Consider the following 9015-nt stretch of genomic DNA (forward strand, 5'->3'; position numbering starts at 1 on the left):
GTATTCTTATAAGGTGGAAAAATGTCGTCTGTATGTATGTATGTCCGTCCACATCAAAAACTCCTAAACTGTAGCACCTACTGTCTTAGTATTTGGTGTACAGGTGCACCTAGGGGTGGAGATGTGAATTTGTTCAAATGAACATGTCAGTGCCAAAAATATGCAAATGAGGGGGAAAAAAAGGAAAAATCCTGCAAATGGCTAAAACTCAGTAAGCATTGGTCAGATTTGGTTGAAACTTGGTATGTAGATTTTTTAGGTATTCTGAATTATGTGTGCAAAAATTGGGATGAAATTTGCATGTTTGTATTTTTAGGGTATTTTTCCGTTTTAGTCAAAAAATCTTGTTCTCTGAAATCGCTCGTCTGATTGCTATGAAACTTAATATTCATGTTCCTCAGGATGACTTCAGTCATGCTTGTACAAATTGTACTCAGTGATATTGTCATATTTGTAATTTTGGGGCAATTTTCCCAATTTTTGATAATTTTTTTTTTTATCCAAAACTACTGAATCAGTTTGATAGCTTTGATATTTGGTATACAGGTATCTAAGATTAATCTCAATATAATGTGTTGAAGGTATGTTGAAACTGGCAATTTTTGTTTTATTTTTGGGGCAATTTTTGCCTTTTTTGGTCAAAATTTTTTTCTCCTAAAGCTTCTGATCTGGTAGCTTTGATATCTAGTGTACAGGTTCCTGAGTTTATGTTAGTTAGATATATTTAAAATTAGGATGAAATCTGCAATTTTGTATTTTTGGGGACAAAATGAAGCAACATATCAACAGTGCCACCCGTGTTACAGACAAAACCAGTACATTGATTGACCTAGTCATCACTCCTGCCGCCATATCGCCAGCTACATCTTCCGTTCTTCAAACATCTCTCAGTGACCACTACTTGATCTACACCGTCCTTCCATATCGGTTTCCCCGTAAACGTCCTGCACCCGTCTTCAAATACATACGCTGCATCAAGAAAATTGATTCTTCTAACTTTATTAACGACTTACAAAATCTCCCCTGGAATAATGTTAATGCCTGCAACGACATCAATACTGCCTTATCAACTTGGAATTCACTTTATACAAGTGTTCTTGACAATCATGCACCTATCATCAAAGTCAAAAGCCAACCAAAATCCAGCCCATGGATGACAACAGAAATAAAGAAGAAAATGCAGCTTCGTGACTGGTTTCGGAAAATGCATCATCGCACTGGCCTTCATGTCTACTGGTTTGAGTTTGTGAAATATCGAAACTTGATAAAAAGTGAGATAGTAACTGCTAAATCTCGTTTTTACGAAAACATAATCAATGAAAACATCGACAACACCTACAAAGTCTGGAAAAGGATTAATAATTTATTAAATCCTTCCTGCAATGTACTACCTGCTCATGATGATCCGCTTCCCCTTGCCAATAACTTCAACCATTACTTTTCCAACGTTGGTACGCTTGTCCAAGAAGAGCTCAATTCTGCAAAACCACTACTGGATCACATCAAATTGCCTTCGAACAGTTTCAAACTTACTAGTGTTACAGAAGAACAAGTCACCTCTGTTTTGTCTTCACTGCCATCTAACAAGTCCTCGTCAGAGAACGACCTTGACTCTCACCTAATCAAACTGTCCATACCAGCCATTGTTCCTTCACTGACGTATGTATTCAATATGTCTATTTCTCAGGGAATAGTGCCAACTGACTGGAAGAAAGCTACAATTATTCCCATTTTTAAAAAGGGAAACAAGATAAGCAAGATGTTACAAATTACCGTCCGATCTCGCTACTCCCTACCCTGTCAAAAGTTCTTGAACGTTTAGTCTGCAACCAGCTCAACTTATTTTTAGAATCAAATAATATTCTCTTTCCAACTTTTTCTGGTTTTCGTCCCAAACACTCTACAGCTACTTTACTACAGCGTTTAATCGATGACATCCTTGATAACATGTACAATAAGAAAATTTCCTCTCTTCTCATGTTAGACCTTTCCAAAGCATTTGATTCAGTTAACCATAACATTATGCTCAGTAAATTGAAACGCTACAATTTTCACCCGTCTACAATTCACTGGTTTAGTAGCTACCTAACAGGCCGTACCAGTGTGTTAAAATTGGTAACATTTCATCCAACTTTATTCAAGTCAAAACGGGTGTACCTCAAGGTAGTGTCTGTGGACCGATTTTATTCTCACTTTACATTAACGATCTCCCCACATGGCTTCATTCCACAACACCAATTTATGGTTTTGCTGATGACATAAATATCCTAAAGCGTCCACAATTTCTGATATTGACAACCTTCACGATGATCTGGAACATGAAATTCATCATTTAACTACTTGGTTCCATTCCAATTCTCTGAAACCCAACATTTCGAAATATCAATACATGCTCTTCGGTACTAGGCAACAACTCAAGAAAATACCAAATCACATAAAAGTTCTTTCCAATCAAAGTACTACAATCAAAGCATCTCCTTCTGCTACTGTTTAGGTTTAAGACTTGACCAAGAACTCAGCTGGTCCAACCATGTTGCCTACCTCCGTCGAGCATGTGGCTATCGTCTGACGAAATTGGCCCGTGTCAGACGATGTATTCCTGAAAAGGTTCGCAAAAATGTTATCTCAGCTACAGTTTTCTCCCTTTTAGACTACTGTGACACTGTCTTTTCCAACTGTAATATTACTCTCAAAAGCAATCTACAACGCATAATTAATTTTGCAGTTCGCATTCAGTGTGGACTCAAAAGTCAGACCATGTTACATCTTACAGAAATTCACTCAACTGGCCAACTATCCAGGAAAGACACGACCAACACTTAAAAAATCTAGTTCACAAATGTATCAACAATAAAGTTCCTGTCTACTTGTCTGACCTTCTCACAAAAATTCAACAATTCACCAGTATAACACCAGAAGTAAATATCATGTTTCTAAAGCCCACAGTCGCTCATTCAAATATCGTTCATCCATCATTGCCAATACTATAATTTAATCTACTTTTCTGTGCCTGTCTATTCTTTTCAGAGCCAATTCTTGGCGATTTGTATGTCAACTTCCTGCTTGTTTTAATTATTACACGGTGCTCACTAACTTTTTATGCTTATCTTTTGATGTGTAGTAGTTTTTAACTTTTAACTACTGGTTTTTATTGAGTTATTTATTTATTTAATTATTTTTATTCTGTATATGTCCATGTATTTTATTCAATGCATGAAAATCCATTTATGGATGCATTGACTTGAAGTAATAAAATTACAAATTACAAAATATTCTCATTTTTGGTCAAAAAATTTGTTACTCAAAATTTACCAGTCTGATTGCTTTGATATTTAGTAAACCGGTTCTTAGGGTTTTTGTTAATAAGATATTTTGAAATTAAGTTGAAATCCAGAAGTTTGAATTTTTGGGGCAACTTTGCGAAACTGTCAGTTTTACTGGGATATCTTTCATTTTGTATTTTTAAGATTTTTTTTGGTAATTTTATACCTACTGGAACTAAGAGTATATAATGTGGTGATTAAGTAAGCATTTGATATGGTAAACTGTATTTGGTGTTGAAATGTGGTAAAAAAATCCTGGCAGATTTTGAAAAAATTCCAAACAAATGCCAATAAAAAATCCAGCCAGAGAAGGTTTGACAAAAAGAAAAGGTGGAAGAGTGGGGAAAAAAGAATGTACAATGGATCAGATAAAAAAGATAATGTACCTCATTGATCTTCCAGACACCGTCCCTTGTCAAATGGTCCACCCGATGTATTTTTGCACGCAATTAACCATGCAGTGTATTTTAGTTTAAGATGTCAAGTTAGGTAAGGATTTGAAAGGAATAGTCAAGTTCACCACAGTTTAACTTTATCTCTTGTGTCATCATCCTTGTGTAATTGGTTAAGTTTGTGAGTTGTTCCAGATGTGGATGCACCAGCTTTTCTGGAAGAAAACAATGTTTACTTATCCCTGTAGGGTTTCTGAGCTGATGATTGTATGTTGAAATTTCTCCATGTATCTGGTGTATGGGTGGGCAAAGTGTAAATTTTGGTTGCATGTTATGTATTTCAGTCTATGTCAAATATTGTAAATGAAAAATCAAGAACAGATTGCTGTGTGCTTGTAAAAATAACATATTTGTCAATACATTTGTCTTAAAGATTATCACAGAAGTAGAAAAGGAAAAGAAACTAATCAAATTGCTGTAACATATTCACCCTCAGTGCCTGTATAGGCCTATACTTAACTATTTTATCATTAAATTCAGCTGTTTGTTATATCTTTATCACTCTCCATGGGCCAAGGCACACTTGGGGTCAATGTCATCACTCTGTGCCAGTCTGTGTATGTCAGTCTGTCTATATGTATGTCCATGTTTCATACAATTGTTGACTTGTTTTGATAACTATATGGGAGCGAACAGTGATATTGTCACTATTTTTTCCCAATATAGCTGCCAGATGGTCATTTTTGATTTCTTTATGTCTTTGAGGCTTAATCATATGCAAATATTCCTTATCCAATGTTGTTGAGACTTGGTACAAAGATAAAGTACTATGGCATACATATGCATGTCTACTAATTTTGTGCTATGATCCATATGGTCAATAGACAGCCATTTGATTTCAATTTTGGTGTGATTTTTTTATGTCTTTGAAACATAAACATAGGTCACTGTCCTTGGATGGACTGATTTTGTTTAAACGTGATATGGCTGCATTCTTGTGCACATTAATTTGTTTCATTATATGATCCGAAATGGCTGATTACAACAACATACCCGATCCCATACCATTTCTAAAATTCCACCAAACCCTGTGTATAGTAATTGTGCCATCATGACACTAGAGGCAGTGAGGGCATCGTTATGTGTGATGTAATCAAAAGTTCCTTCAATGGTCATTACCGGCAGAGATGGGTCAATTTTATTGAACATTCCTCAGATTACTTTATTATGCAAGTCACAGGCCTGATGCAAACCGTTGCATCAATGTTATTCCACAGCTACCTAGACCACAGCTACCTAGACATCAAAGATTATAACAAAATGGACAAGCGGGTACTATGTCATCAACGATGACTTGTTGTTTTTAGCATGGATGTCCAAAGTACTGCATCAAACCTTATGAAATATGGTACCGGTGATAATCTGTCAGTGTTATGATAGGATGCAAAAATGTTTGGCAGCATCCTGTAGATTAAGTACCAATCGATTCATATTAATGACCTTTTGTAATTAGCATAGCGGCTTACATGTGTTTTATGTTTTCACCACCATGGAACTTATTTTGGCCATTAAGCCCCATCTGTATCGCAGTATTTTAATCACAGACCTAATTAATGAAGATGACTCTTTCCTCTCAGAGTACTTGAAATTAAAGTACCCATTAACAAGTGGCGACTGTGTCATTGTCAATGACTTATTATCTGAGGAAAGATAATATAGCTTTACTACTGGTATTTGACATTGTTGCATTCGCTTCCATATGTATAGCGATGTTGATTGTAATGTTCCTTGTTTCATTGATGGCAATTAAGCATGTCATTAAAGCTATTTAATAAAATGCAATCAATGTTGTTCTCCTTTCTTTTTGATTCAGTTAACAATGCAACTGAACTACAACTAACTAAAGTCATCAAACATATTTTGATCATCTGACAATTTCTGTCTGTGTTAAAGCATGGATAGAAAATGTCACAAAAGGTTTAGATAATGTTACTGATTCTGATAAAACTATAGTACTGACATACTGTTGGTACGTAAAACTTCTGGTGTAATGCCTTGTTAATGGAAGCTATTCTTACAACCTAGAAATTGCATGTATATACAGTCAAATCTGTGTTAAGAGCCATTCATGCAGCACAGCCTCTCGTCTATAATGGCCACTTCGGAGCAGTCCCAACAAATTTTATGATAAAGCACCTGGATGTAGTGGGCAGCCTTTCAATGTCCTGTGTTGCAGTTTGATTGTATGTACATATGTACATCCATCAAACTCAAAAAGCCATGTACCGCTGTATACTGGCACTGGTTTGAAAATTGCTTGGTTTTTTTTTTCAATTTGATCTAATATGACCCAAGTTTGATAATTTTAGGGCACAATTAGTATTTTAAGGACTCGTGAAACTGCACAACTATATATATCATTGAAACTTTGGCCCAATACAGCAATAAGTGACTTGAATCTGAAGATTTGCATCTTCAGATTGGTGCTGTGAATTTTTGTCAAAATATTTTATTGTTCAAATCTTCGATTTCTTGTCCCTTGTAAGGTAGTAGACTAGATACAAGTGAATTGATACCTAATCTTCATCGATGACCTCCCTTTCAAGACAAGCGCATTTTAGACTAGAAAATTTCACATATTTTTCAACATTTCTAAGGTTGTGTTGTATATGGATGTAACACCCGTCAGGTTCAACCAACAAAGCAAGGGCATAATTGCACACACTAAAGCAGTTAAACTATCAAAGTGACGACTTTTTATACACACAAATATATCTGGTTCAGCCAACAAAGCAAGGGCATAATTGCACACACCAAAGTGGTTAACTATCAAAGTGACGACTTTTTATACACACAAATATATCTGGTTCAGCCAACAAAGCAAGGGCATAATTGCACACACCAAAGTGGTTAACTATCAAAGTGACGACTTTTTATACACACAAATATATCTGGTTCAACCAACAAAGCAAGGGCATAATTGCACACACCAAAGTGGTTAACTACCAAAGTGGCGACTTTTTATACACACAAACATCTTGGTTCAACCAACAAAGCAAGGGTATTATTGCACACACCAAAGTGGTTTAACTATTTTGAACATATGGAATTGATGGTGAAAATTCTTGCCTTCAGTAATTTTTCGAAGTTTATAAACTACTAGTGTTCCCTAAAAGCTAAATTTGTCAAATTTACATGCACAATATTAGCTCCCATATGGTACACGTATGAATGCAAGTACGTACAACTGTAGAACTGCTTCACATGGTTTGGATGCATGCTGGTCTGTAGCGAGCAGTGTGCTAAACGCAAAATCTCTACTGTAGTACTGGCCAAGTGGGCAAGCAACTTTATAAAATCACTGGCCCTGAAGGAAATCCGATCATCAGGTCAAATCCAAATATAGTGGAGATTTTTTACCCGCGCTCAGTATAGGGGCCAAGAACATGAGATTTAAAAAAATAAAAAGGCACGTACCACTTCAAATTCTGACATCAAACTGTTTTTGTGCCTTATTCTTATTTCTTTTTTAATTCTGCAAATGAAAATGACAATCAAAACCAAAACTTGGGGCAACTGATCTCAGTGTTAAAAAAACATGAAATCAGTGAAACGGACTTGAATATGTCTCAACACGGTAATGCTAAGCATCCAGAAATCCGATCAGGGATGAGTAAATTTTGGCAGCATATATAAACACTGGATCACACACGAATGGAGTCAATACAAAACTTGACCCTTCAAAAACGATTCTGTCTTCTCCCCTTTGAGGGACTCATCGTCAAATACAAAAAATTAGGGCAGCTAATGAAGAGAAATAATACTGATGTGTTGAAACCCACGGTAAAAAATAAATCACAAATTTAAAATGCAAGCGTAATCATTACAGTGAGCATGGCAAATGGCCATCAAGGTCAAAATACAATGAAGACAGTACTTTGCATAATGTTTAAATATCGGGCATTTACTTTCTAGCATCGAAATGTGACGTCCGACATATTTCCGTCATACATAACAATCTATATATCAGGTTTAATATCGGTACCAGACGATACAAGAATGACCTGCCTTCTGTTGCGGCACGCCGGCTTTGAGAAACTGCCAATATTTTACTTCATGCTGAAACATATCGGCGATTTTGGAACTCTCTATAGTAAACATACTATGCAAATCTTGAATTATTTGCCCTACGTCTCGACACGCCGGATCTGTGAAATCACAAAAATTTACTCGATAATTTATATGGCGACTGGGACCCTAATATGGCACTAGAATGACTCGCCTTGTGCCTCGGGCACGTCTGGTCTATGTAAAATCACCGATGTTAATCAGCGATTTCTGGACAAATGTCTGATATATGTCCGATTTGCCACGTCACAGATCTTGCTAAGACCGCCTCCATCACTGCGGCTCGAACTTCGATACTAGACGATAATATACTTGTCAAATTGCGGGCAAATAATCGATGTTTATCTGGGATATACTACCTTACACATTTGGCCCCGTGGTCTAGGGACCAATCCCAACTTATGTAGTCCGACCCTAACTTAAATTATACGGTACTAGACTTGTCTAAGATGGTGGGTAAATATCCAATATCGAAGATTTCACCACCTCACATATCTCACCATAGTGTTTGTCGAGGGTCTATGATCTGACCAAACAATTTTAATTTCGATACTGCATTGTCCAGTTAACCCGATTGGAACTAATTTGGAATAATGCATTTGATGGTGAAGTAATGTAATCTCATCTAATTTTCTTTTTACATTACACACTTGCTTTGATGAGTAATTTGCAATGTTGCAACATTCAGCTATACGGCACAAAATGAAACACTTTCGAGAAATTTGAAAAATATGAAAATCAAATTATCCCAAATTATTTCAAATCGTGTTGCACATGCATGATGGTAGATAGGCTAAACAATTACTCTTTTATGACCACGACGAGATCTCAAACCTAACGCATGCTTACGAAATGGGAACATATCGAATAGCGCTCCTACTCTCGAGAGATAACGTGAGGTAAGGTCTTACGCTTTGCTGCAGTACCGATCACTCTGTTCACTTTTTATTTGCGAATTTCACGTTTTGCATATCTCTTGAAAGAATAAATTTCATATCTTTGGATAAGTTTGCCAGGTATTTAGCTTAGCAAAACATTCTGGTAAACTTCTGTACATAAGGGAAAGTCACTGGCCCGCATCTTTAGGAACAGCAGGACATCTTTCAAGAGTTATTGGTCTGGTACCGTATGAAAATCGCTGGTCTCGGGCCATCGGGTTATATAAAGATGCA

Source organism: Ptychodera flava, unplaced genomic scaffold, assembly GCF_041260155.1.
Source record: "Ptychodera flava strain L36383 unplaced genomic scaffold, AS_Pfla_20210202 Scaffold_28__1_contigs__length_4768798_pilon, whole genome shotgun sequence".
NCBI classification, from domain to species: Eukaryota; Metazoa; Hemichordata; class Enteropneusta; family Ptychoderidae; genus Ptychodera; species Ptychodera flava.